The sequence below is a fragment of the Ailuropoda melanoleuca genome, chromosome 14, assembly GCF_002007445.2.
Source record: "Ailuropoda melanoleuca isolate Jingjing chromosome 14, ASM200744v2, whole genome shotgun sequence".
NCBI lineage: Eukaryota > Metazoa > Chordata > Mammalia > Carnivora > Ursidae > Ailuropoda > Ailuropoda melanoleuca.
The window spans coordinates 71,862,432-71,888,083 of NC_048231.1; the positions used below are offsets into that span (position 1 = coordinate 71,862,432).

At 38.7% G+C, this 25,652-nt stretch overlaps 1 long non-coding RNA gene across 1 annotated transcript in view; it reads left to right on the forward strand.

Annotated features, from left to right (window-relative positions):
- Window positions 1–9,835: 9,835 nt before the first annotated feature.
- The window catches only part of LOC117796081, a 45,733-nt gene continuing 29,916 nt past the window's right edge, over window positions 9,836–25,652 (forward strand). The window contains exons 1-2 of the long non-coding RNA XR_004620432.1: window positions 9,836–9,922; window positions 24,804–24,928. This is a non-coding gene — a long non-coding RNA (uncharacterized LOC117796081). The remainder of the gene's footprint in view (window positions 9,923–24,803; window positions 24,929–25,652) is intronic.

The window sequence follows — 25,652 nt, forward strand, 5'->3', positions numbered from 1 at the left end:
TTAGTAGATCAATTCAATTCATAGCACTGATATGTCTCCTGATGTTGTATGCAAATGAAATAAGAGAATAATTGTTTCTACCCTCATGGGGCAAGAAAAGCAAATTTCCTTTTGACAACTTAAATACTCTTGAGAAGGTAAGCAATACTTATCTACAGGAAAAATGGGTTGAAGACAGAAATATGGAGATTATTTTAAGCTAGCATTGAGCATTAACATCTAAGTGTAATTGTTCATACAATGCTTTCCATGGGCACGTGTGTGCATGTGCGTGCATATGTGTGTGTGTGTGTGTGTGTGTGTGTGTTATGTAAGCTGTGGTTGGGAAGGCAGTGGTGGAATGTATTAAAGAAATGGACAGCACTGGAATGACATATTTCCAAAGGCATTTTAGTGAGAACTCAGCTTCTCCATTAGCTCATCTTTCTTCTCCCAGTGGGGTGTAATCAGTTTCTTGATTAGCATTTGTAGTCACAAGGATTGCAAGTTGCTTCTATGATTCTCAGGGACTCACCAGATCATCTCAGAAAGAGCCAGCTCTTTACAGCCACCTGCCTGTCTCTGCGGGCCCTGGACTCCTGTGAATGTGCCATAGTCAATTGTAAGAAGGTGACAAAGCTGATGTTTGCTTTGGGGGACTCTTATCTATGACTTCTCCTCTATGCCCCTCTTGAGCTTTCTATATTTTTGCCCCCTCTGCACATTGGCCCTATACCTGCCCAGAACTCCCAGCCCTTTCCCAAGTCCCTTATTTTTCACCAAAACTTAAACCCAGTTAGCCTTTCATAGAAGGATATTGTGTTCTAAGATGGGACTTGACTTCTGGGAACAACTAATTTGATAACCCGATTGAAGATAATACCTTTTCAAGTTATTTGCATTTTTTTCAGTTAAGATATTTGCATTTTATTGGGGGTTTTATACTCTTCTCTCATAAGGATTTACTAATTGGAAATTTCATTAGAAGATGGTCTCAAACACCTCTGCTGGAAAGGTTCTGAATCAGAATGCTATAGTTAATTGAATGCCAGGAGACCTGCATTTTTGTCATGTCTCAAATTACTAAATTAGTTATAAAACTGTGTTCCCATTATGCATCTCAGTTTTCTCATTCTGTAAAATTACAGTTTGGAATTACATGATTACTGCTTAAAACTCCAGGATAAGCTAATTTACACTAAAGTATTAATGACTGACAGTAGTTTAATTAGTTAGTTATCCAGATACAGCAGAAATTTTGTAAGATTTTACACCCCAAAGGTTCTGTGGTACTCTCATTGTACATGCCATTAACAATGTAGAGAGCTTTCTTGTTTCCTTTAAATCACACCAGCAGGCTCAAGCTGCAGTTGAGGCAGACAAAAATGGCCAGGAAGTTGTGTTCTGTTAAGGAGAGATGCTTGCTATGATTTCTGGGAAGATTTGTGGTAGAAAAGGACCTCGAACCAACATGGAATAATCAGGCATGTCTCTTTTTAAAATTTTGCATATAGTATCAGAAGCACTGTAAATCTTCCATAATTAATAGGACTCTTCACTTAAATGGCTGTTTCCTCTGAGATGAAAGGTATAATTCTTAATGTGTTATTCAGATTCATTTATGCTTCATGTCCTCGTGAAAATTAATAAAAGGAAAGCTCATTTAAAATGGAGTCAGGAGGCCAGCAGGGGGAGCTTTCAAGACCCAGCACTCTGTCAGTTACAGACCCCAACAGGAAGAGAGGTACCTTGCACTTCCAGTAGGAAGTCTACTTTACTACTCAAGTAGGAGGAACACAGACTTTCTCCTTGCTCACCAACAGCCCAGCCAGTGACAGACTGTCTCAACTCAGCCAATGAAAAGCCACTATACTTCGAGCTCACAGTTTATACCAAGAGACGTTTTGTTTATGACAAGGGCTCCCAACTTTGCCCTTTCTTCTCTAAAGGAGCATTCCTCCTGTTCTCCTGACTTGCCTATGGTTTTATTGTAGCTTGCGTGTCCTGAATTGCAATTCTCTGCTCTTCCCCCAAATAAACCCATTTTGCTGGCAAACTAACTGACAGTTTTATTTTGAAGGTTAACATCTTCTTTCAATAGCTAGTAATGACCACACTGTTGCAGGTGCTCTCCAAGTACCTGGGCTAGTGAACAAAGTCCATAAAGTCCTGACCTTATGGCTTCTGCATTCTGACTGGGACAGGCAAACAATTTACAACTAAAAGCTTACATATGTCACTCATGAAAGTGTATTCCAGAAAAGAATGAAGGATAAAACAGAAGAAAGAACTAGAGAGCAGTGGAAGATAGATGCTATTCTAATAGGGAGGCCAGGAAAAGCTGCTTTGAGCAGGGGACATTTGATCAGATGTGAAGGAAATGACAGGGGGATCACATGGGATCTGGGCTAGAGGGTTCCTGGCAGATATGATCTGTTCTCATATACTGTTCCTGACTTTTCATGATCTTCCCTGTGCTGATTCGACTCTTCCTTCCTGGACTGTCTCCTCTCATCACTCATTTTAAGCCATCCCTTCCTCTGTCCAAGGTTCCCTCCTGGTATTTATAGTTGGTCCTCATTATTTGCAGGTTCTTTTTTTCCAGTTCACCTACTTGCTAAAATTATTTATAATTCCCAAATCAATACTCATGGCATTTTTGTGTTCATTTGCAGACATGTGCATGCACAAAGTAGCAAAAAATTTGAGTCACCCTGTGTATACATTCCCAGCTGAGGTTGAACAAGGAGACGCTCTGCTTTCTTATTTTATCTCTCATTCTGTAAACGAGTGTCTTTGTCATGTTCTGTTTAGTGTGAAATTTTTAATATTTTTGTGCTTTTTGTTGTTGATTTATCTATTTAAAATGGCCCCCAGGGGCGCCTGGGTGGCACAGCGGTTAAGCGTCTGCCTTCGGCTCAGGGCGTGATCCCGGCGTTCTGGGATCGAGCCCCACATCAGGCTCTTCCGCTATGAGCCTGCTTCTTCCTCTCCCACTCCCCCTACTTGTGTTCCCTCTCTCGCTGGCTGTCTCTATCTCTGTCGAATAAATAAATAAAATCTTTAAAAAAAATAAAATACAATAAAATGGCCCCCAAGCAGAACTCTGAGTTACTATCTACTATTTCTAAGCAAAAAGGCTGGGATATGCCTCATAGAAAAAATACGTATGCTAGGTAAGCTTTATTCAGGCATGAATTATAGTGCTGTTAGACATGAGTTCAATGTTAATGAATTTTCAATGTATATTAAAGAAGGTGTTTTTATTTTTTAGTTTTTTAGAGGGGGTAGAGAGGCAGAGGGAGAGGGAGAGAGAAAATCACTCTCTGACCTGGGGCTTGAGTGTTTTAAAGTAGAAACATACATAACACAAGATTATTCACTGATTAGGTGATGAAAATGTTGTCAGAGGCTCATAGGAACCTAACCCTGTTTTTACCCTAGGAGCAATGGTTCAGCATTTGTGAATTCAGTGTTCCTGTTGACTTTATAGAACATTAATTACCACAGATATTAAGAATCAACTATAACTTCTAGATCTTACCTCCAAAGATATTTATTTTAGGGTACCTTATATTTTAATGCCCAATTATATTCTAATTAATGCTGCACTATATTTGCTTTTAAGCTCTTCTCCAATTGTTTTCTGCATTTTTTTCTGATCTATCACTTTGGCTAGCTCCCAATCATTGAGCATCTACTATGTGCCCAAAATGGTTATAAAATTTTCATTGGAATGGCCCTGAAAAGTAAGCATTAGGAGGCCCATTTTGCAAATTAAAACACTGAGACCTGAGAGGTTCTGAGATTTACCCAAAGTCACCATGCAAATAAAACTGAAGAGTCTGGATTTGTTCCAAGGTTTGCCTGGCTCTGAAGCTTTTATGTCTTGCACAGTTCTGGGTCCTTGATAGAAACTCAGTGAGCTAAAGAGAGTGTAACACAAAAAAGACAAAAGAGGGAGGGGAAGTCAAGGACAATTCATGCTTTGTGTTGGTTGGTAACAAAGCTATTTTTCTCTCTGGAAGAAAGAGATGAAAGTTCTGATATTCAAATGCTCACTCACCAGGCACCCTTCAGAATTCCCATCCATCAGCTGGCAAATGGACACATTTTAACAAGCACAATTGCAACAAAGCAAGTTCTGGCAACAAAATATGCCTCCACTAATGATATTCAATTGTTCTAAGAAGACAAAATGGTCTGAAGTGTAATGAGATGCCAAACACACAAACGCACAAAACAGGCTGCTCATATTTAAGTCCTTATGTTTCTTGAAGTGAAAACTCATTTTAAGAAGATTATGGTGCATATATTATAAAGTGGGATGATATTCCACATTCATGCCCCACTGGGGCCCTGACTGTATTAAAAAAAATGAAAACAAAACCAACAACAACATTTTGTTCCCACACAAGTACTTCGCTAATAGGACATGTGACGTGGTAGTCATTTGTTTGGGTTATTTTTATTGCAGCCTTTATGGAAGAATTCACTCTTTTGAAACACAACGCGTTCAGGAAACTTTTCAATCAGGCTCCTGAGAGTAGGAATATCCTACAAACAAGTGGCAGCAGGTCAGGGCCATAGGAATAGAATTCTAATTGATGAGGTGGGGTGAGAGAGAGGGAAGGGAATAAACTTTCTAGAGATGTGTCCCACTCCCCACCTTCTGGCAAGAACAAAGTAACGTTTACCGAGGCAACAGCCAGATTTTTATCCTTGACCAAATTCTATTCAACATGTTTATCAGTGGCAAAGATCCATGGTTTCAAACATTTTATTATAAGTGAAAGCCTTTGTTGTGATGAAATCAGTCTGAGGAATGTAAATAAGTAAAACATATGAACCAGAAATAATATGCTGAAGTGAGGGGCTTGTTTTCCAAACACTTTCTGTCCCCGTTTTTTTTTTTGTTTTTTTTTTTTTTTNTTTTTTTTTTATTTATTGGACAGAGATAGAGACAGCCAGCGAGAGAGGGAACACAAGCAGGGGTAGTGGGAGAGGAAGAAGCAGGCTCATAGCAGAGGAGCCTGATGTGGGGCTCGATCCCGGAACGCCAGGATCACGCCCTGAGCCGAAGGCAGACGCTACCGCTGTGCCACCCAGGCGCCCCACTGTCCCCGTTTTTTTAGTAGCAGCTCTGAGGGGCTTCTGGAAATCCAAGAAACTGTGAAAATCACTGATTCCGATGAATTGAGCTATTTCAGTGTCCAGGAGAGATGAATGGAATGGTTAAAGGAAGGGTATGTCAGGCAGGGCAAAAGAAAACACTTGGTATGTTTCAAAGACGGAGAAAGTAAATGGGGATGGTGAGCTAATCATAATTGTAGAGATTCTTGAAACGAGTAATTGTAGGAAGCACTCACCACTCCCAGGGCTGATGGAGGGAAAGGGGGGAAGTGGTGGTTGCTCAAGAGTACTAAGCAAAGGCCACAGGATCAGTACTGGTACCACAAAGAGGGCCTCAGGGGTGCAATCAGGGTGGCAGCCACTTCCCGAGATGCTCCTAGAGGGAAAGAGAGAGCTGGGAAGAAATGCTGCTTCTTCCCTACCCCTGCGTCTGACCACACCAATACTTCCTACTTGTTAAACCCACCAGGAAGCCTGCTGAATAAACAGACTCCCTGGGCCTGGCATTCCTGAGCAGAGTTGAGAAGGGCAGGCATGGGACGAAGAGGTAGGTCAGTAACCAGCTCAGTTCATTTATCGGGCTATTCGGCATCCACCCACACCCTTCTACTCATATTTATGATTCCTGCACCACAGCAATGGCAATATCATGCTTCTACCTAATACAATCTAATTCTCCTTGGTACTTAGGTGAATGCACATAGTCTCTTCCAAAAGGATGACACCAACTTTTGTTGATCATTCCCTGCCTCTGTCCCTGAGTGATATCAGTTCCTATTCATTTCAAATGCAAAGTCCATCTGGATATTATGTAACATAAGGCAAAATTTAAAGTTCAATTACAGGGCACCTGGGTGGCTCAGTCAGTTAAGCATCTGCCTTCGGCTCAAGTCACAGTCCCGGGGTCCTGGGATCAAGCCTGGCGTCAGGCCCTCTGCTCAATGGGAGCCTGCTTCTCCTTCTCCTTCTGTCTGCCACTCTGCCTACTTGTGCTTTCTCTCTCTTTCTCCATCAAATAAATAAATAAAATCTTTAAAAAAATGATATTCAACTACCATCCATGTTCTATATAAAATAATATGGTTCATTAGGTATCACAGTGAAAGGAACAGCCCCATTTCTACCTCTTCATTTCCAAACTCGGGCATTTGGGCTATAGAAAAAATAGTATCACATACTGGTCATGAGTTCAGAGCACATATCACATTTTGAAGGTGAGTTTGCCATTTCATTTCATCATTTTATGTTGGCTAAGTGCATCTGGGGGAAGGAATCTGTGGCATAAAACCAATGAATGTCATGGAATCAGCCCATTGCTGCACTCTCATGTTAAAATGAGTTGTTTGGTTGGAACCACTGCTGTGTGGTATACTATGATGGTGAATAAGACATCTCATTAGTCCATGGATGGTGGTACTGGCAGAAAAATTTCGAACAGAGAAGAAAAATTCTTATCAAAATAACTTTGGTTTTTTGAGAGCATACCACTGTTCCCAGTGTTTTAGAAAAGAATCTAATATAATCAGACTGCCATCAGGTGGCTGAGATGATTCCCCTGAGAAAAGAGAACCCAATAGGGCCTGTTGGAAGGTTTGGACACTCGGCAGTGATAGAAGCAGGATTTTTTTTTAGTGAGGTGAGAGCTCATGCTGCTGACCCATATATAACTTCCTATCCCTGCTCCCATGGCTATTTGAGTGTAAGTCCATTGACTAAGCGTGAGGGTGGCGGGGCAGAGGTTGACTAACATCCACAAGAAGGGTCGCTTTGTCTATGTAGTATCTGAGAACTTCCTCTGCTCTGGGTACCCTACAATAATCAATAACAGAGAACAAATATATCCTCTTTTACTATGCCCATCCTGGGCGAGTTATCCCATGTTTCTTCCCCTGAACTTCTTCCTAAAATTCCATCCTTGAATCTTTTTTTCTTTCTAGTTATCTGATCCTTAAGCCAAACTATTATTTGTTGCTTGTGAATCAGTGTCGATTCACAATTCTGGCTACATATCCATCCAGGTCAAGTACATAACTGTATATAGTTCTCAAAGTTAGGCCAATGAGAAGGTTTCTTTCCACTGCTGTCTTTCAGGGACATTCCTGATTAGGGTTGAAGGACAGTAACAATCACTTAGGACTGATGGCAGCATGTCATGTAGAAATAGCTGTGGACGAAGCTTGAATTATTTCTTCTCTGTAAGCTGGTCATTGAGATTTTCCCATAAGGCCATAGGAGTTGGTTAAAGGAGTGATGACAGAAGGTGCATTTTTGGAGGTGCCAGAAGATTCTGAGTCTCCCACTTGTGCAATTTACTTGTGCCTTTAGGTGTCTCTAAGACCTCTTTCTGTATGTAACATCTCCATTTCATAATGGAGAGCTACTTTTCACCTCTAAATTTGTGATTTAATGGATGAGAAACTTAACTCATTACATAACTTGCTGGGTCAGTTTTTGTCCTGTGATCAGATATTAAATCTCCATCAGAGCCCAATACCAACCTAAGAACCCTCCCTCCCCCATAAAGCTAATAGTATTTTCAGAAGGGAGAATTATCATGCTCCCAAATCCTAGGGGAACAGCACTCTGATTTGTCTGTTGGTGAATCCCAGTGACGCCACTCAGCATTTCTGTTTGCCACAGTTGTTCTGGGTTTCATGGGAAAGGCTGGTCACTAAGGCAACAGAGCAACATCCCTCACAACCTGGATCAGCTTCAGAACCCACTTAAACTGAATCTATCAGCTCATCAGTAAATGGGTTGGAATGACCCCAAATTTTCTCAGTTTTGTTTAGATTGTCTCCAAAATCCAAAGAAGCCGAACATGCATTGCTCTAATTCCTTAGTGATGGGCTGTTTAAGGGGAAACTCCGCTGGACTCCTAGAAATGTCACCATGGGGCCAGGTCTCCATATTTTTATGGGGTTTATCTCGTAATGTCTGACATATTTGAATGTTATTAAGGCATCTACAGTAGTTGCTACTAACTATTCATCAAAGTCAATCTGCATGATGTCATCAAGATAGAGAATCAGAATGATATTCTGCAGGGTATGCTCAAATCCCTGCAAGTTAGTTTTTGACAGAGATCAGGGAAGATTCTCACAGCTGTGGAGCAAGTCAGTTGAAGAATATTGCTAACCTGTCAGGTGAAAGCTTCCTGCTTTGGGTAGTCTTTAGAAATTGGCATATATAGGAAAACCCCCCCAAACATTTGATACATAAATTGCTGCATGCCCAGCTCCAGGGAGTTTTGTTCTGTTTAAGGAAAGATAATATATCCGGAACATCAGTTGCAATCTGAGCTACCATCTGATTTATTTTGTGGTAATCCACAGTCATTTTTCAAGATCTTGACATCTTCTGCATAGCCAAAAAGTCAGTGATTAAGTAATTAAAGAATTAAATGAGTGATATGATATGATGATATGATATGATATGATATGATATGATATGATAGAACTCACCATTTTTTTCAAGTATCAAGTCTCTTGGTACTAAATATTGTATCAACCAAGGTTCAATCAAGATCATTGAGGAGACCTACACAGTTCCCAAAGATGCTACCAGAAGCAGAGAGAGAAAAAGAGTTTCTTCTTCCCTCTTCCCAGCTTCTGATCTCTCACTAATGCCTCTTTTTAGGGAAACTAACAGGATACTGGTTGGCAAAGGAAACTGGAAAATTTAATTTAGAGACACACAGCCTCAGCATTACGGAGCAGAGAAGTGTCAATGTAGGGCTGTAAGATACTAGATAAATAATTAGTGTAGTTACTTTTCACATAATAAATGAGTATTTGGCACAGACCTTATGGTTTTATGTGACTTACAGGTATCTCTGCTTTTTCTTACAGGATTCCATACAAAGAGAAAGAGGATGGTAAACATAAGGAAATGTGCCTTAGAAGGCTATGGTGTAAAGCAAAAATCTGCAATGCAAGTCCTGGCAACTTTGTATCTTTCCTCAAACCCAGGAGGTTAGGACCATGTCAAGCTGAAATAAATTTGTGTTGATACCATTGTAGTGACATGAGGTGATTAAGATGAGAATGGTACCAGTATAAATATGGGGACTCAGGGAGAGGCAGTGTGAGGAGTCATGCACTGGCATCACTTCATTTAAAGATGTTGTGTTTTAGGTGACTGCCTACCCACTAGGAACCATCAGGATGCTGTGGCTTAAAATAGAGCTCATTCAAACAAAGTTTATATTTGTGAAGTGAAACTTGAGTATCATATAAGATATTTAGTTAGGGAAAGATGAGTTCATTTATTTTTATCCATATATTTACCCTTTCTATTGCATTTCATTCCCACCTATGTTTTTTTGAGTCCATCTTTAATAATGTGTCTTGTCCAGAATTCTTTTTACTGCTTCTTTTAGTGCAGGTGTTCTTTAATGATTCTCTCAGCGTTTTAAAAAAGATATTATTTATTTATTTATTTTAGAGAGTGAGGGCTGGTGGAAGGGGTTGAGGGGGAGGAAGAGGGAAGGAGAAAGAATCTCCAGCAGACTTAGAGCCATGAAGGGCTTGACTCAGGGCTCAATTCCACGACCCTGAGATCATGACCTAAGCCGAAAACAAGAGTCAGATGTTCAACCAACTGAGTCACCCCGGCGCCCCAGATTGTCTGTTTTGTTTCATTAGATATCTCATTTTTTTTGCTTTCACTTTTGGAGGACATTTTTTTTGGTTTAGAATTTTATGTTGACAGGTCTTTCCTTTTGGAACTTCGAGAATATTATGTTATTATCTGGCTTCTGTATCTTCTGATGTGAAGTCAGGGTTCACTCACTCTTTCTCATTTGAAGGTAATGCCTTTTCTTCTCTGGTTGCTTTTTGAGTTTTATTTTTTGGTGTTTAGTTTTCACAGGTTTCACTATGACATATGTATTAATACATATGACATAAATACATATACATATAATACATATGACATAAATACATAGATGTATTTTCTTTGTAATTTTCTTGCTTAAAGTTTTATAGAACTTTGAATTGGTGGCTTCAAATTTTCATAATTTTTGGAAAAGTCTTGGGCATGACTTCTTTGTGTTTCTTTTTCCTCATTCTCTTTCATTTCTCTTTGGGGTTACAATTACACATATGTTACAACTTCTCACTGTGACCCATTTCTTTCTCTTTCTAATACTTTCCATTCAGTTCTTTCTTTGCTATAATTATTTTGCACTATTCTGTCTTTCACTTTATTAATCCTCTCATCAGCTATAATATAGTGGCTGTTAACTTCATCTATTGAGCTCTTAATTTCAGATATTGTCGTGTTTAATTCTAGAATGCCATTTGATTCTTTTTTATAGTTTCCAGTTCTATGGTAAAATGCTCCCTCTCGTCATCTATTTTTCTGAACATATGAATCACAATTTGTTTGATAGTTGTAATACCTGGAATAACTGTGGATCTGTTACTATTGTCTGTTTTTCCTCTTGGTCTAATTTCTTGAAATACATGGTAAGTTTTGATTGAATTATGGACTTTTTTTAATTAAAAAAAATAGAGAGGTTCTGGATAACGTTATCGTCTTTCAGAGAGGATGACTTTTTTCTTTGGCAGGCTGTAATAGTGAGAGCACTTTAGCTCAGTTCAGTCATGAGTTGAGCTGACTCAAAGCTGTATTTCAGATTTTGTAATACACTGCTTTTTCCAAAGTTTTCCATAGTTATTTTTAAAGGAGTGACTGTCAATATAAAAATACTGTTATATGACATATATCACATTACATTTGTTATATAATATAAAATATGTATCTATTATATATATGATACATATCATATATTTGTATGAGAGTGTATGTGTATATTTAATATCAGCTGGATTAGTTTTCACTGTTATTTAAATTCTTTATCCCAAACTATTTTCCATATAGCACTTGTGAGTAGCAAAGTTTCCTATGCCTAATAATATTTTTATAGCTCTAAATTTGAATTGTAGTTTGGGTGAATAGACATACTAGGTTTAAAATTATTTTATAATTTGGAACTTATGGCTTTTCTGGCAGGAAGAGGTTGGCATACACAAATGTTATAATGTAGAATGAATTATGAACTAAAATGTAAATGAGGAAACTTCTTAAAGAAAACATAGAGATTATTGCTAACTTAGGGCAAACAAAGATTTATTAAGACAAAAAGGCATAAAACTGGAAAAATTTAATTTAATAAAAATGGATTTCATCTATCTATTTATCCAAATTATGCTTTTGTAAAGACAAATTTAAGTACATGTAGCTTCAAGATGTTGACTAGGAGATTCATATTTCTTATATTAGAATGGTACTCATATACTGAATATACATAGAATTCAAATAATCCAAGATGATAAATAACCCAGTTGAATGTGTGCAGAGGATTTGAAAAGACACTTCAAAAAAGAAGATATAAAATGGCCAATAAGCATATAAAATGATGCTCAACATCCTTAGTCATCGGGGAAATGAAAGTTTACACCATGAGATAGCACTACCAACACATTAGAATGGCTAATATTGAAAAAAAATCTTCAAATTTTATTGGAGATGAGGAGCAAATGGGACTCTTACACACTGCTGGTGACAAATGTCAAATGGTATAACTATTCTGGAAAATAATTAAGCAGATTCTTACAAAGGTATACATTTGCTATATGACTCCACAATTTTAGTCATTGGTATTTCCCCCCCAAAAAGGAAAGCACATTCCTATCTAAAGACTTGTATATGAATATTCTCAGCAGCTTTACTAATAAGAGCTCATTAAGAGGCAAATGGATAAATAAATTGTGGTATATCTATTCAACAGACATCTACTCTGTAGTAAAGGGAATAGACTCATAGTAAATATAACAACATGGATAAATCTCAAAAATACTATTCAAAATAAAAGAAGCCAGATACCAAACAGTATTACTGTACTGTCCATTTATAAATATAAATATAAATATAAACTTCAGTGATAGAAAACAGATCATAAGAACTAGGAAGATCGGTAGGGGAAGAAAGGGATAAAGAAAGGGGGGGGTAATCAGAAGGGGGAATGAAGCATGAGAGACTATGGACTATGAGAAACAAACTGAGGGCCTCAGAGGGGAGGGGGGTGGGGGAATGGGATAGACCAGTGATGGGTAGTAAAGGGCACGTATTGCATGGTGCACTGGGTGTTATACGCAACTAACGAATCATCGAACTTTACATCAGAAACCAGGGATGTACTATATGGTGACTCACATAATATAATAAAAAAACATTAAAAAAAACAAAAAAACAAAGCAAAACAAAACAAAAAACAGATCAGTGATTGTTTGAGGCCAGAAGTAGGGGATGAGGATGAACTGGCAAGGGGTTCAAGACAACTTTTCGAGTTATAAAAATATTCTGTGTCTTAATTGTCATGGTGGTTGCATTTTGCACACGTTTGTCAAAACTCATTTTACAATATATACTTACAAATAGTGCATTTTATATTACATAATTTTACCTAAATAAAGTTAAATAGAAAGTTTTTTGGAATATCAATCTTATTTTCATATTTTTCCCAAAGAAAATAATTAGATAAGAACATAAAGATAAATATAAAACTTTCTTTATCCCATTATTGCTGTGAGAGTTAAACCTAGAAGCAATGTACATGATTAATAATAATGAATTGTTTCAGTAAGTTTGGTATATCCATATAATGCAGTCATTAAAAATGATGATGTAGATTAGATGTATGCTAATTGATATGCAAGCATACTCTGAAAACTTTTACATTCATTATTTAATTTCAGCCTGACAATAATAGCATGAATTTCCAAGTAAGTTATGTGGGTTATAACTGAACGGAGGGAGTTCTTTGAATGGGATATATATGTATATATGCTTCTTTCTTTGCATGTTGTCTTTCCTGTTACAGTCGTCTTCAGTTGTATTTGTCATGATCTAATCTGATCTGTTTCCTTAAAGTGACAGAGAACAGTGCTGAGGACATCTTGTTCATGGTGATCACATGTGCTAGATTCTATTTAACACTGTAGAATCATAGTCTGCCATGGGAACTATATAGGAAATAAGGATATCCAAAGCTAATACTGTGTAAGAATGAACATACAGTAAGTCATAATTCTGATTGAGTCAAAATGTGCCTTCTTGCTCCAATCTGATGCCATTGTTCTTTATGGAATTTAGAAGCCAATGATACTTTTTTTAGAGGGACTAAATTAGGTCTGATCTATGACAATATTTCATCAGGTCAGCCTTTACCCCTGTATCATCTCACACCATCCATTGCCTCTTTTTGTTTGTTTCTTTGTTATTTTCATTTTCCCTTTACCCTTCCCTATCAAATCTCACTAATCCAGGGCTCTTATACTACTTTAGGATTTGTCAAAGACTCTCTGTGCGTGTGTGTGCACACGCACATGCGTGTGTGTTCACATCAAGTTGTCAGGGACTCAGTGCACATGCTACACTCCTGGTTACTCATCAGTCTTGGTCAGGAAAGCTCTACTACAGCCTTTGAAGCTAACTGAATTTCTATAATGTGATATAGACTCACAATCTTTTATGTGAAAAATCTTAGGGTCAGCTATGTGTCTGAATATTTGGATTTTAAGAAGATAATGATATATATATATATATATATATATAGTGAGGTCTGGATCACAGCTCTATAAACACATATATACTCATGACTGGAGGCAGACCTGGGGTCAGGACAGGCTACAGGAATGACAGGCGATAGGGATGCTACTATTCTAAAATTACAGCAGTTTTTTGTCCTCTTTCACTATTTACATGTGAAGTTTGTTACTTTATTTGCTTGCTTGGAAAAGTATTTAACTTCTCTACATCTATTTTTCCTAAACAGCTAAATAATCATAATAATAAAATTATAATAAATACCTATCTCATAAGATTGTGAAGAGTCAATGCATTAACATGTGTAATATTCTTACATAGCAATCCTGGAGCCTAGTAATGTCTGAATAAAATGTAGCCACTGTTACTTAGTATTATTTTTCAGTGTTGGGAATATTTCAGTAAGTCTATTGATTATATGTAGATAACAAAGATCGACAATCTCTTCAGCATCATGATATAAATATGTGTCATTGTGGACAAAGCTTTATGTTTGTAGATTATTATATAAACCAAGGTGTGACTATGAGATTGAGATTGTGAAGAACCCCCTCACCACCCGCCCCCATATTCTGGACTCTGAAGTGCTGGGAAAGTGTCAGTACTTCAGACAGGAGGACAATGTCAAAAGCATTCCTATTGAGGGGATGACTGTGTGGGAGATAACAGCCCATCCACTCTAGGAATTTTCACATTTTGTAACCACTGTCAAGGGATTGTCTCTGTTGTAAATCTCTTCTATTATCTTGATAGAAGATTTTTAAAAATTTAAACTCTTAGAGCCTGGTCTTATCCATCTTGTAGAGCAGGTTCCACTCCTGTCTCAAGCGAAGTCGTCAAGGCACAGCAGTGGTCACCTGTGAGATTCAGTTATGTTTTGGTGAAAGTGATGGGAGAAAACAGTGTTGTCCTCTGTAACGGCTGGTTTCCTGAGGTGACAAATGATGGAACAGTAATAAGCTTTCATTGGGAATTCTCAGAATTACTTGGGGGATGAACATCTGATGAAATATTGGACTTCGCAGTGAACTCAAGTACCATGGGGACTCAGATTATTATTAAATGCGAATTAGTGGAATTTGGAGATATGGAAGCCAGCAGAAGTTGGGTACAGGGGAAACTGGCATACTCCAAATGATTGTATGCAGAGGTAGCACTTATGCTGCCCTCACTGGTTTCCTTGGACAAAACTTCTCCCACACCCCAGCTACTCATGCCTCAGGATAGAGACAATAGAGGTGCCTGCATATAGTCTAGTCCATATGAAATAGTATTCTCTGGTTCTGCAGAGGTCCCACCTCACAAATAAACATGATGGTCACAGTGCTCATTTGTTATCAGGTGATTAAAATCCAGTGGTGAACTGATCTGCTATATCAACCATAAAACCAGTTACACTAGGTTTATGTGGGCTTTCCACAGCCCTACCTGCTGCACTAGAAGTATCACCTGAAAAACCCAATGGATGACAGGGTCAGCACCATCAGATCCCATCACTTTGGTTTTTTTTTTCCATGTGTTCTTTTTTTTTTTTTATAATTTTTTTTATTATATTATGTTAGTCACCATACAGTACATCATCAGTTTTTGATGTAAAGTTCCATGATTCATTACTAGCATATAACACCCAGTGCACCATTCAATACGTGCCCTCCTTAATACCCATCACCAGTCTATCCGTACTTAGAATGGACTGTCCCGGCAAAAATCTTTAGGATGAACTGGCCAACATATCCAAGTGCTTCAGTTCTCAGGACTTCTAGGGTGAGTTTGTGTTGTGTGCATGTGTCTGTGTTGTGTGTGAATATGAGCACAGGAATTTAGTTGTGGATTCAATTCTCCTTGGAGCTTCCATTGAGAATTTCTTCGTCTATTCTCCACAATACACATATCTGCATTGAGAGCAAGAAGAGGGTAATTTACATCTTCTCCTGCAGCCCTTTGGTACCTAAAGTATGGTGTTGCCACCAGTCAGGATGGGGATGCTTATTGTGGCCAGGTAGGCTAATTTGCATATAATTACCACAAAAGTGCCATAGGAGAACTGGTTGTAAATTATCCAGTCACAGAAGAAAGGCAAGTTCTCAGTTTCCTTAAACATTGAAGTAAACTGGTATTTGCTTTCAAGACCCAGATTTAGTTGTTTGGGAGCAGTGGAAACCTGAGAGACCACATTCAAATCTAGCAGGCCACATCCTTCTGCCTGCTCTTATGTAATTAAGGCACCCAAATATTAGGTCTGGACATTTCTGTGACCCACAGTATCATGTCAGCGGAACAAAGAGATAGAAGACACTGAGAGTTCCGCATGGACAGCCTGTATTTCTTCTCAATACTTTCCATCTATTGGCTGGAGACCCGTATCCTCTACTTACCAAGTTCTGCCAAAGGCATTGCTTGGACCCCACCCAGACTCCCACTCTACTTGCTTATCTTTGTCTTAGAACTCCAGACAAATATTTTGCTTTTTGAGAGAGTTTTTGCAGATTAGGACTTCAGGAACTTCTCCAGCACTGTGAGGGAAAGTACTCAGATGCCATGGTGCCCAGATCAGTGTTCTTGACTGTCAGGCAGGCTATAGAAGCATTATGCCTTGGATAGAAAGGCTCCCTTTATCTCTACTCCCCAAGTTTTGTCTTCTCTGATCTTGGATTATTCCCCTTCATCCACCAGGCTTTCCTGTGTGGTTCCAGGGTGCTTTGTGCCTGATCTGGCCTGAGTAATGACATTTTAGGTACTTAGAGTACTCAGCCTGGCTCTCCATTGCATCCTATCTCCTTCTATATGGAGATATTTAGGAAAATTATACTCTTCAGGTGTCTGGTGCTGAGATAGTTAAGAGTTCCCACAGAGCTCTCTGAGGGTAGCCTACGATTACCCGACAAAATAGAAGGAATGGTAACAGAGGAAGATGGGATAATGCTGCAGAGACTGAAGAGAGTGCTCATGCTTGCATGGAGAAGGAAGCTACCTTATGCTCTGCCATCAGGAGTCCTGGAAATATGCCCCTAATTAATTCCTGAGATGGTACTGTCACAGCATCATATCTTGTCATTTGATTTCTAACCCTGCTCTTTTTCATATATGTGTTACTTCAATCATCTGAGATTTATTGAAGTAATTTTGACATAATGGTCCATAGTAAATGCAAAAAAAAAAATTTTTTTTAAAAAGGACACACGGTTTGAGGTGGAAGACCTCATAGTTCAGTGAGAAATATAGGTCTTTTTATATTTATACATACAAAATTATAATATAACATGAAATGAGTTTTCTCATCAGTTGCTTAAAAAGGCAACAGAAGAAAACATTAATTCTACTTGAGGAAAACAAGACAGGCTTCAAAGGAATGAGCCCTTGAATTAAGATTTAAAGAATGGGAAGGAGAATTCTAGGTGAACACAAATGGTGGCAGGATGCGGAGGGAAGCCATTCAGGGCAGAAGGAACAAACAGCATGTAGCAGAATGACAAGACAAGAGACACCCTGCTGACTCAGAATGGCACCTCGTCCATGGTGTTTTTGTAACTAGTGCAATAGCTCCCAAAGAGGACTGTGATGGTTAGTAGTATGTGGTAACTTAATTGGGCTGTATGGTGCCCAGATATTTAGTTAACATTGTTCTGGATATTTCTGTGAGGTCGTTTTTGGATGAGATGAACACTTGAATCAGTAGACTCAATAAAGATTGCCCTCCCCAGCATGGGCGGCCTCATCTAATCCACTGAAGTTCTGAACGGAACCAAAAGGCTGAGTAAAGGAGAATTTTCATTCTTCCCTGACTGTCTTCAAGCTGGGCAAGCAGCCTTTTCCTGCCTTCAGCCTTGGACATGGATTTGCACTGGAACTATATCATTAGCTGTCCTGGGTCTCCAGCTTGCTGACTACAGATCTTCAAGGTCTACAACCTCATGAGCCCTTTCCTTATAATAAATCTCTTTATACAGATCTTTATCAACTTAACAGAGGGGTTATATCCCAATAAACCCATTATAAATTGAAAATATCATAAGCCAGAAATGTATTTAAAACATCTAACATGTACCAAACATCATAGCTGAGTCTTGCCCACCTTAACACTTATATTAGCCTACAGTTTGGGCAAAATCATCTAACACAAACCCTGTTTTATAATAAAGAGTTCAATATCTCATGTAGTTTATTGAATACTGCATTGAATGTGAAAAACAGAATGTTTGTATGGCGGAATGTACCTTGTATGTGGTTATAAGTGTATTGGTTGTTTAGCCTTGTGATCACGTGGCAGACCAGGAGCCATGGCTCACTGTTGCTGCCCAGCATCATGTGAGAGGATCAAATTTAAAATTAAAATTTAAAATTTGAAGTTTGATTTCTATTGAACGCATATTGATTTTGCACCATTGTAAAGTCAACAAATTGTAAGTTGAACCATCATAAGTCAGGGACCATCTGTATATAGAGATATCCCAATGGTTCTGTTTCTCTGGGAACCCTGAGTGATATGAGGACACTGGGTGTCATTGTATGCTTGGGCTGCTATAACAAAGTACTACGGACTAGGTGGTTTTCACAACAGAAATATATTTTCTCACAGTTCTGGAGGCTATAAAGGTCAAGATCAAGATGCTGACAAATTCAGTTTCTGGTGAGGATTCTCTTCTCTGGCTTGTAGATGGCTGCCTTCTCACTTTGTTCTCACAGTGGGTGGATATGGAGAGAGGAGAGAGAGAAAGAGAAAGAGGGAGGGAGAGAAAGAGAGAGAGAGAAAAAAGAGAAAGAGAGTGTGTGAAAGCAAGCAAGCCAGAGAGAGCAAGCTCTCTGGTGTCTCTTCTTCTAAGGACACTAATTCCATTGGACTCATGTCCAATGAGTCTCATGTTCATGATCTCATTTAGTCTGAATTCCTTAGAGGTTCCATCTCCATTCACAGACATACCAGGACTTAGGGCATCAGTGTGTGAAATTTCAGGCGGACACAACTCCATCTACAACATTGTATGAGGGTGGTGGGAGAGGAGTCTGGACAGGTGGGCCCATAACAGAATGTGAAAGCTTTGAGTCCATGCTAAGGGATTTTCATATTTATCCTGTCAGTTATTGCGAGTTATTGAAAGGTTTTAACTGTTGAAAAAAAATATTAAAACTTATATTATAAAGCTTATTCTGACTTTTTTTTTAAGATTTTATTTATTTATTTGACAGAGAGAGAGACAGCCAGCGAGAGAGGGAACACAAGCAGGGGGAGTGGGAGAGGAAGAAGCAGGCTCCTAGCGGAGGAGCCTGATGTGGGGCCTGATCCCCAGACTCTGGGATCACACCCTGAGCTGAAGGCAGACGCTTAACAACTGAGCCACCCAGGCGCCCCAAAGCTTATTCTGACTTTTGGTTAAAAGAGCATTGACTAGCCATCCTGGAAACCAATTTAAAAACAAAGAAAAAACAAACACCTACTGTATGGTGTGGATAGATACATTTGTTTATAATTTCAGAAAACAAATGCCACTTTTCAACATCCTTGTCATAATGGAGATCACTTTAATTTAGGATAGTGATTTTCAAAGTGTAATCCCTGGATGAACAGTATCTGCACCATCCAAGAACTTGTTAGAGATGTAACTTCTCAAGCCCAATCTCAACCTATTTGAATCAGAAACTCAGGGAGTCGGTCAAGCAGTCAGGGTTTTAACTACCCATACAGGTGATGCTGATTCAGCTCAAAATTGTGAATGATTGGGTTAGGAGAACACCTGTATCCTTACTGTGAAGAGAGTTCTTGACCACCTAGGTATCCCGTATCTGCTGCTGCTCTAAAAACACACAAAATCTAGAAGTTTGTAGACTGGTGGGGAATCACGTGCATCTCAAATTCCCTACCTCCAAATGAGAGAAAGGGGCATGGATACACAGATAACTGATTTTCCCAAGGAAGAGCATCAAAGGGATGTCAAGTGAAATATATGAGTGCAAATAAAATAGAAGAAAAACATCTTAAAGTGCAGGATGATCTGTGTGTATAGACTGCAAGGACTTTCTGGAAAACAGGCAAAGTCAACAAGAAGACTCACAGCTAATTAATTCTGGGAAAAAAATAAGATACCTTATAAAGAACAAACATAAACATCAAGAAAGAAAGGAGAAGAGAGAGAGAGAGGCTCTAAGATTAGAAATCTTTGCAGAGGTGTCAGATCTGGAGTTGAAATGAAAAATTAGATTTATATAGAAAGATGGACACCTCTTCCCTCAAGGCTATCAGTAAGGGTGCAATGTTACATGCAAATTTGGAAACTTAAATGAGATTAAACATTTTAAATCACATAATGGATTTCCTGGCACATGGTTTGTGCTCACTGAATACTAGCCCTTATGCATGATCACAGCAGCAAGCCCATGAAGAGTGAACACCTGATTCACCCCTAGAAGGTGTCACCCTTTAGGGACTAGAGTTTAGGCCATTAACAAATGTTTACCCTGGAGAAAGAAGGCACGATCTGAGAACAGGTCCCAATAGTAAATGAAGAGGAAGGTTAAGACCATAATGGCCCTGGGGCATTTTGTGTGGATGAATATGTGTTTGGGAAACGGGGGCTGTGGAACACGAAAAAAGGTAAAACAAAAGGACAAGGTTATTCCAAGATGATTTTCAGATACTTCAAATGTATTCCGAGTGCAGGTCCTGTGTAGAAAAAAGAGATCCAATACATACCAAGTATGATAGTGGATATACATTCCTCCCTTCTACTTGTTTTCTTGGTAAGAGGAAAGCAATGAGGCTGACCTAGAATCTCAGGTCTACCCAGGCTGAGATTCAACAGATGAGAGGTCACATTGCCTAGTATATCTGCTGTAGTCTGATGAGGACTCATCTTTTTTCCCCACAATGTGGTCAGTCCATGAACTATAGAAACTTCTATTAAAAAAGTGTCCCCCCACCCCCAAGAATTAGGAAATTTAGGCAGGGAGACATGCACACAGAAACACATCTGAGAAGCTAATAACCATTCAAAATTGAAGAACAAAATACAGACAACTTCACAAGTGTGTTGCATGAGATGTGAGCAGCTACATGGTGAGCTAACACTGTGAAATGCAAACATCAGGAAGGCCTCCCAGAGAAGGGATACAAACTAGAATTATAGGAACTAAGTGGTTGGAGGGTAGAGTGGTGCCACTGAAGAAAGACATAATAATATTAGGCTTAGAAACACGGAATCACAAGATGGAATGAGTAAATGCTTTTGAGAGAACAGGCACTAAGTTTAGGTTGAATTACACAAGTTAAATGGTAATATTTGGGGATCTGAAATTTACCTTATGGGCAATGTAGAACCATAGAAACTTAATGTCCTTTTCTATACGAATTGCCCAAGTTGGAACAGTAATTTAACTAGTGCTTTATCAAATGGTAAATTCTCTTCTAGCATCCTATATTTGAATATCATACACTCAGCAAGACATGATTATATTCTTGCTGTTTCTGAAAGTTATGCAATTACCTTGATATTTTTGTAGCATTAAATGTGAAAAATATCCTTGTTTTCTCTCCTCTTTTCTTTTTTTGGGCTGCTTTTAGCAGTCTGAAAATCAGCTTTCATTTTGACTGCCGCTTAACAGAATTTGATTAAAAAAAGTCAACTAATTACAACGGAAATGCAGCCCTGCGAAGCTTTAAGAAAAACACATTATTTTGTTTTAGGGTTCAGTTACTATACATTCATTTATCATCTTTATAAGCGATGTGCAGGCGATGATGAATAGGCCTTGGCTTTGAATCAGGAAATGTAAATTATCCTCTTTCTTTCTTTCCTTTTTCTCTCTTTTTTTTAAAACAAATAATGAATACTAGTAAATTTGAAGCTAACTGATGTGCCAAGAACTCAACGATGATGTAATGCCATGAAAGCAATGCAAAGGCTACCCATCTGAGAGTCTGATGCAAAGAGAACCCCTGGTCCGGGCGTGTGTAACCTGGCCTGGAAAGGGCTGTGCTTTGCGTTAACTAGCCAGCTCGGAGGACCAAGGAGTCTTGGTAAGGTGCGGCTGCTCTGCTACTGCTTTCCATTGAAGTCCCCCTCCTGCCACGGACCCCTTGCCCTTGAAAAAATAGCAAATGTGTTCCTTAAACCTTCCCTCATCTGGATCTTCTCTTTTAGCCATAGGGCTTGGCTCTCTCTTCTTTCTGCTCCAAACAAGAACTGCCTTTAAAGCACTGCTCAGGTGTCAGCTTCAATTGTAGCCTTTTCTGATTGCTTCAGACATAACCACGTCTATTTGGAATACTGCTAGTTTTAATATGTTGTGAGAAATGGGTGCATTTATTTGTAGGAAGCTCAATTTCTCAGGATGGACAAAATACGTTTTAATGTGTGGGTGGTATTGGGTAAGGAGAGAAAATGGGAAGTCACATTGCCAATAAGAGAAACGATGCTCAACTGTAGACCATGGGTGAAGAGAGACCACTTCTGACCGGATGGCTGTTATTACGTATATACGTAATAACAGCGGGGAGGATTTTAAGGAGGATAAAGCTCAGGATACTCACCTCAGGATAAATCTCAAGTTTACATTACACTTACCATTTGATGCAGAAAAACAAACCTCAATTGAAAGAAAACGGCAGTATGAATGTTGGCTCTACTGGTGCAGAAAGTTATGCATACTCATTTCTGTTTTCAGGGGTTTTGCAATATTTACATTAACTTGCATATAGAATGTTTAAGTTATTTGTATGCGTTCTGCAAATTAATTTAAAATTGGCAATTTACTTACATTTGGGTGACATTTATGGATAAAGACATTAGCCATAGACACTACTCACAGATGAAGTTATGTGTACATCATTGATTCTCACAGTCTTTATAAATGATGCCAATCTGATTTTCATACTGCAATTTTACACATGTACCATTTTCCTCTTTAGAAATAAAATCGAAGTATTTCTACTCGCCATTGCACACAGAACATATTTGTGTCCTTCCTTTTAAATTTCATTAATTTTTGTTTCTTCTCACAGTCTTTCCCTTGCTTTTATTATACCTTCTCTCAGATTGCTGAGGCAATGATTAGGCACATTGGCCTTGGAAAAATAAATAAAGAGAAGGAAAATATGATGCTCTGTCACTTTAAAATGTAGTCCATTTCCACCAATATATTAAAAGTCTAAATATTTTATTGCCTAGGCACAATCTCATTTTTATTGCCCCAATCACAGCTCATTGGCTAGGATATGCTGGGCAGAGGAGTGAGCTGGTCAGCTAATGGCCTCCCTGCTGCTAAAATTAACTAATTGTTAAAGTAATAACCATGGACCCTCATGGCCTATTTTAATAGTCAGTGGCAATCTGGGAAATTATTTTGCTGCTTTCATTTCAGTAAGTCCTCCTGTTGGCCATTTGCACCCCTTTCTATCCTCTTAAATGTCCTCTTGATGAGAAATATTTCAATGAGAATCTGCAGGGACCTCTGGCCAGTCCCTCTAACTTGCAATTGGGGCCCGTCGTTTCTTCTGTGAATGTGGGAGGAACATTCTGTAAGTCCATATTGGCATGCATGGGGGCAGCCATTTCTCTATTGCACCGAACTTCTTTTCCAACCTCATCTGTAACATGTGACTCTCACATCAGTTTGTTTCACAAACGCTAGCCATGATCTTGCCTCTCCCTTTGGTGGAAAACTCTTCATCCATCTCTTGATGATCACTCCCCTCCACATCAGAAGTCCAGACAGGAGTTCAGTCACTCAGTATCTTAGGGTGATACTAATTTCAATATTGACCTCTCCTCTGATTCTCTGGCATATACTCTGGCTACAATACATTTCATCATGTTTTTGAACTTCATAGTCTCCTTTATCTGTTTATTTGTTATTTCATGTGTATAAATCCTTTCTTCTCAGCTAAGCTTACATTTATCCAGAGAAGTTTCTGTACTTTCTCTTCTATTTCTCAGTAACCAGAACTGTGTTAAGCAGATGTTCAGTAAACCATGTTGTGATAAATTATATTAGATATGGAGATTTTAAAGTTGTACCCGATATACAAATGTCCTGTGGGGATGTTTTAAATCCCTCATATCCAGAGGATGAGGTAAGTTCAAGAGAATCCTGCGCTGAGACTAAATTTTATGAGTTTTGTCATAAACTTGTCCTCAATATGGACCTTATAGAATGGAAATTCCTTATGATATAATTTTTGAAGCCCTCAGACAAAGACACAGAACATTTATACTGAAGGAATTAATCCTCAAAGAAGGTGGGTTTGAGGCAGAGTTACAGAGCAAACATGTTTGAAAATAGAGATGGAGGGCCATTTAGCCAATTCCAGAGGTTCACCTACACATGTTTGCTATTTATTCACTGGAACAAACATGCAGGGACTCTTCTGGAAACAGCTGGGGGTTTGCACACCTGCAAAGTATTTTTTAATAGGGCTTCATGTCCGTTTAACAGAGCCACTAATTCGGACTTTGCAAAACTTCATAGAGCTTTTCCTACCTGTATTATTGTAAGAATATTTTATTTTATGCCTGTCGAGACATGATTATTGAGATGTTTATGAATATTTGTAAAAGTACTATGTTGATACTGATCAGATAAAGAAACTTAAAACCAGCCTCTTAACTTAAAATTCCATGCCAGTTGTGGCACAGCCTGTGAAGGCATGAAAACCTTCTTGGAGATTATATATTTTTATACTTTGGGTTAATTATAGTTAACCCATGGGCTAGCCATGGCTAGCCATGACCAGTTGTAGCCTAGGTTGATACAACTGTGCTTAAAAGTCCAGGATCCTTCAAGCACCATGTTTCTCACATTCCATGAAGACATAGAGCTCAACCATTCAGTGAGGGTTTGGATTAGAGGAGTGTTTTTGCAATTCTAGCAAGCCATAAGTTATGATTCCCTTTGTACAATGACCCCTTTACAGTGCTGAAGATTAATTGAACATTTGAGTTTTATTTTAGAGACTGTGTTCCAAAAACACTCTCAAAAATCATGATTAGGACTCAGACAAAGAGATTGATATCCTGACCCCTCCACTTATGAGGCTTATTTCCTTGGGAATAGAATTATACTATCCACCAACTTCATTTTCCTTATAGATTAAAGGGGACATGACTGGCCTTTGCCCTTTGATAAGTGAAGGAACAGAAGATGATGATTATTTGTAAGAGAAGAATCACCAGTCACTGAATGAAGAGTTGAATGATTCTCCTGTGAATCAGAGGTAAGTGCCTCAGTGCGTGGATATTTTAATATCTCTTTTGGTTGTTCACATACCTTTTTTCTTAGCCCTAAACTTTCACCTAGGTTTAAAACAGTTTTGATGGAAGAACAACAATTCTGCATACATTCCATACTATCATCTCCTTTGTGTTCATAGAGGAAGGCAGAGACTAAGAGCAGAAAGTTCTGAACTGGCCAGAGTTGCTTGCAAGCCTTGTTATAGTCCTCTACTATCTGTATAATCTTGAAATTCTTAGCAACGTCTCTAAGTCTGAGGTTGTTCACATTAAACATGGGACAATAGATATATGTATTTCGTAGGGCTGTTATGGGGATTGTATGAAGTAATGCTGTAATGCATTTAGCACAGCTCCTCTATTACACACAATAACAGTAGGTGCTTAATTAATACTAGCTATGATTTCCATATTATTACTAAGGACTGCTTAAACAAATGACACTTGGGCACCTAGCAGGCACTCAAAAAGAATTTGTACAATGAGGCATTGACACTCTGAAAGGACCTGATGCATGATCCCTGCTGGACAGGGTGTCAGGGGAATGAAAAAAGCCACTAGGAAAGGGGGCCACCTGCCAGGGGCTGTGACGATGAGCAGTCTCCAGGAGGAATAACAACTTCCCTCCTTTTGGGAGCTGCAGGGCCCCGTGAGAGCTTTATGAGGGTAAGTGAAGGAACCTTGGGAGGTCAGCTCAGGAGTTTAGGA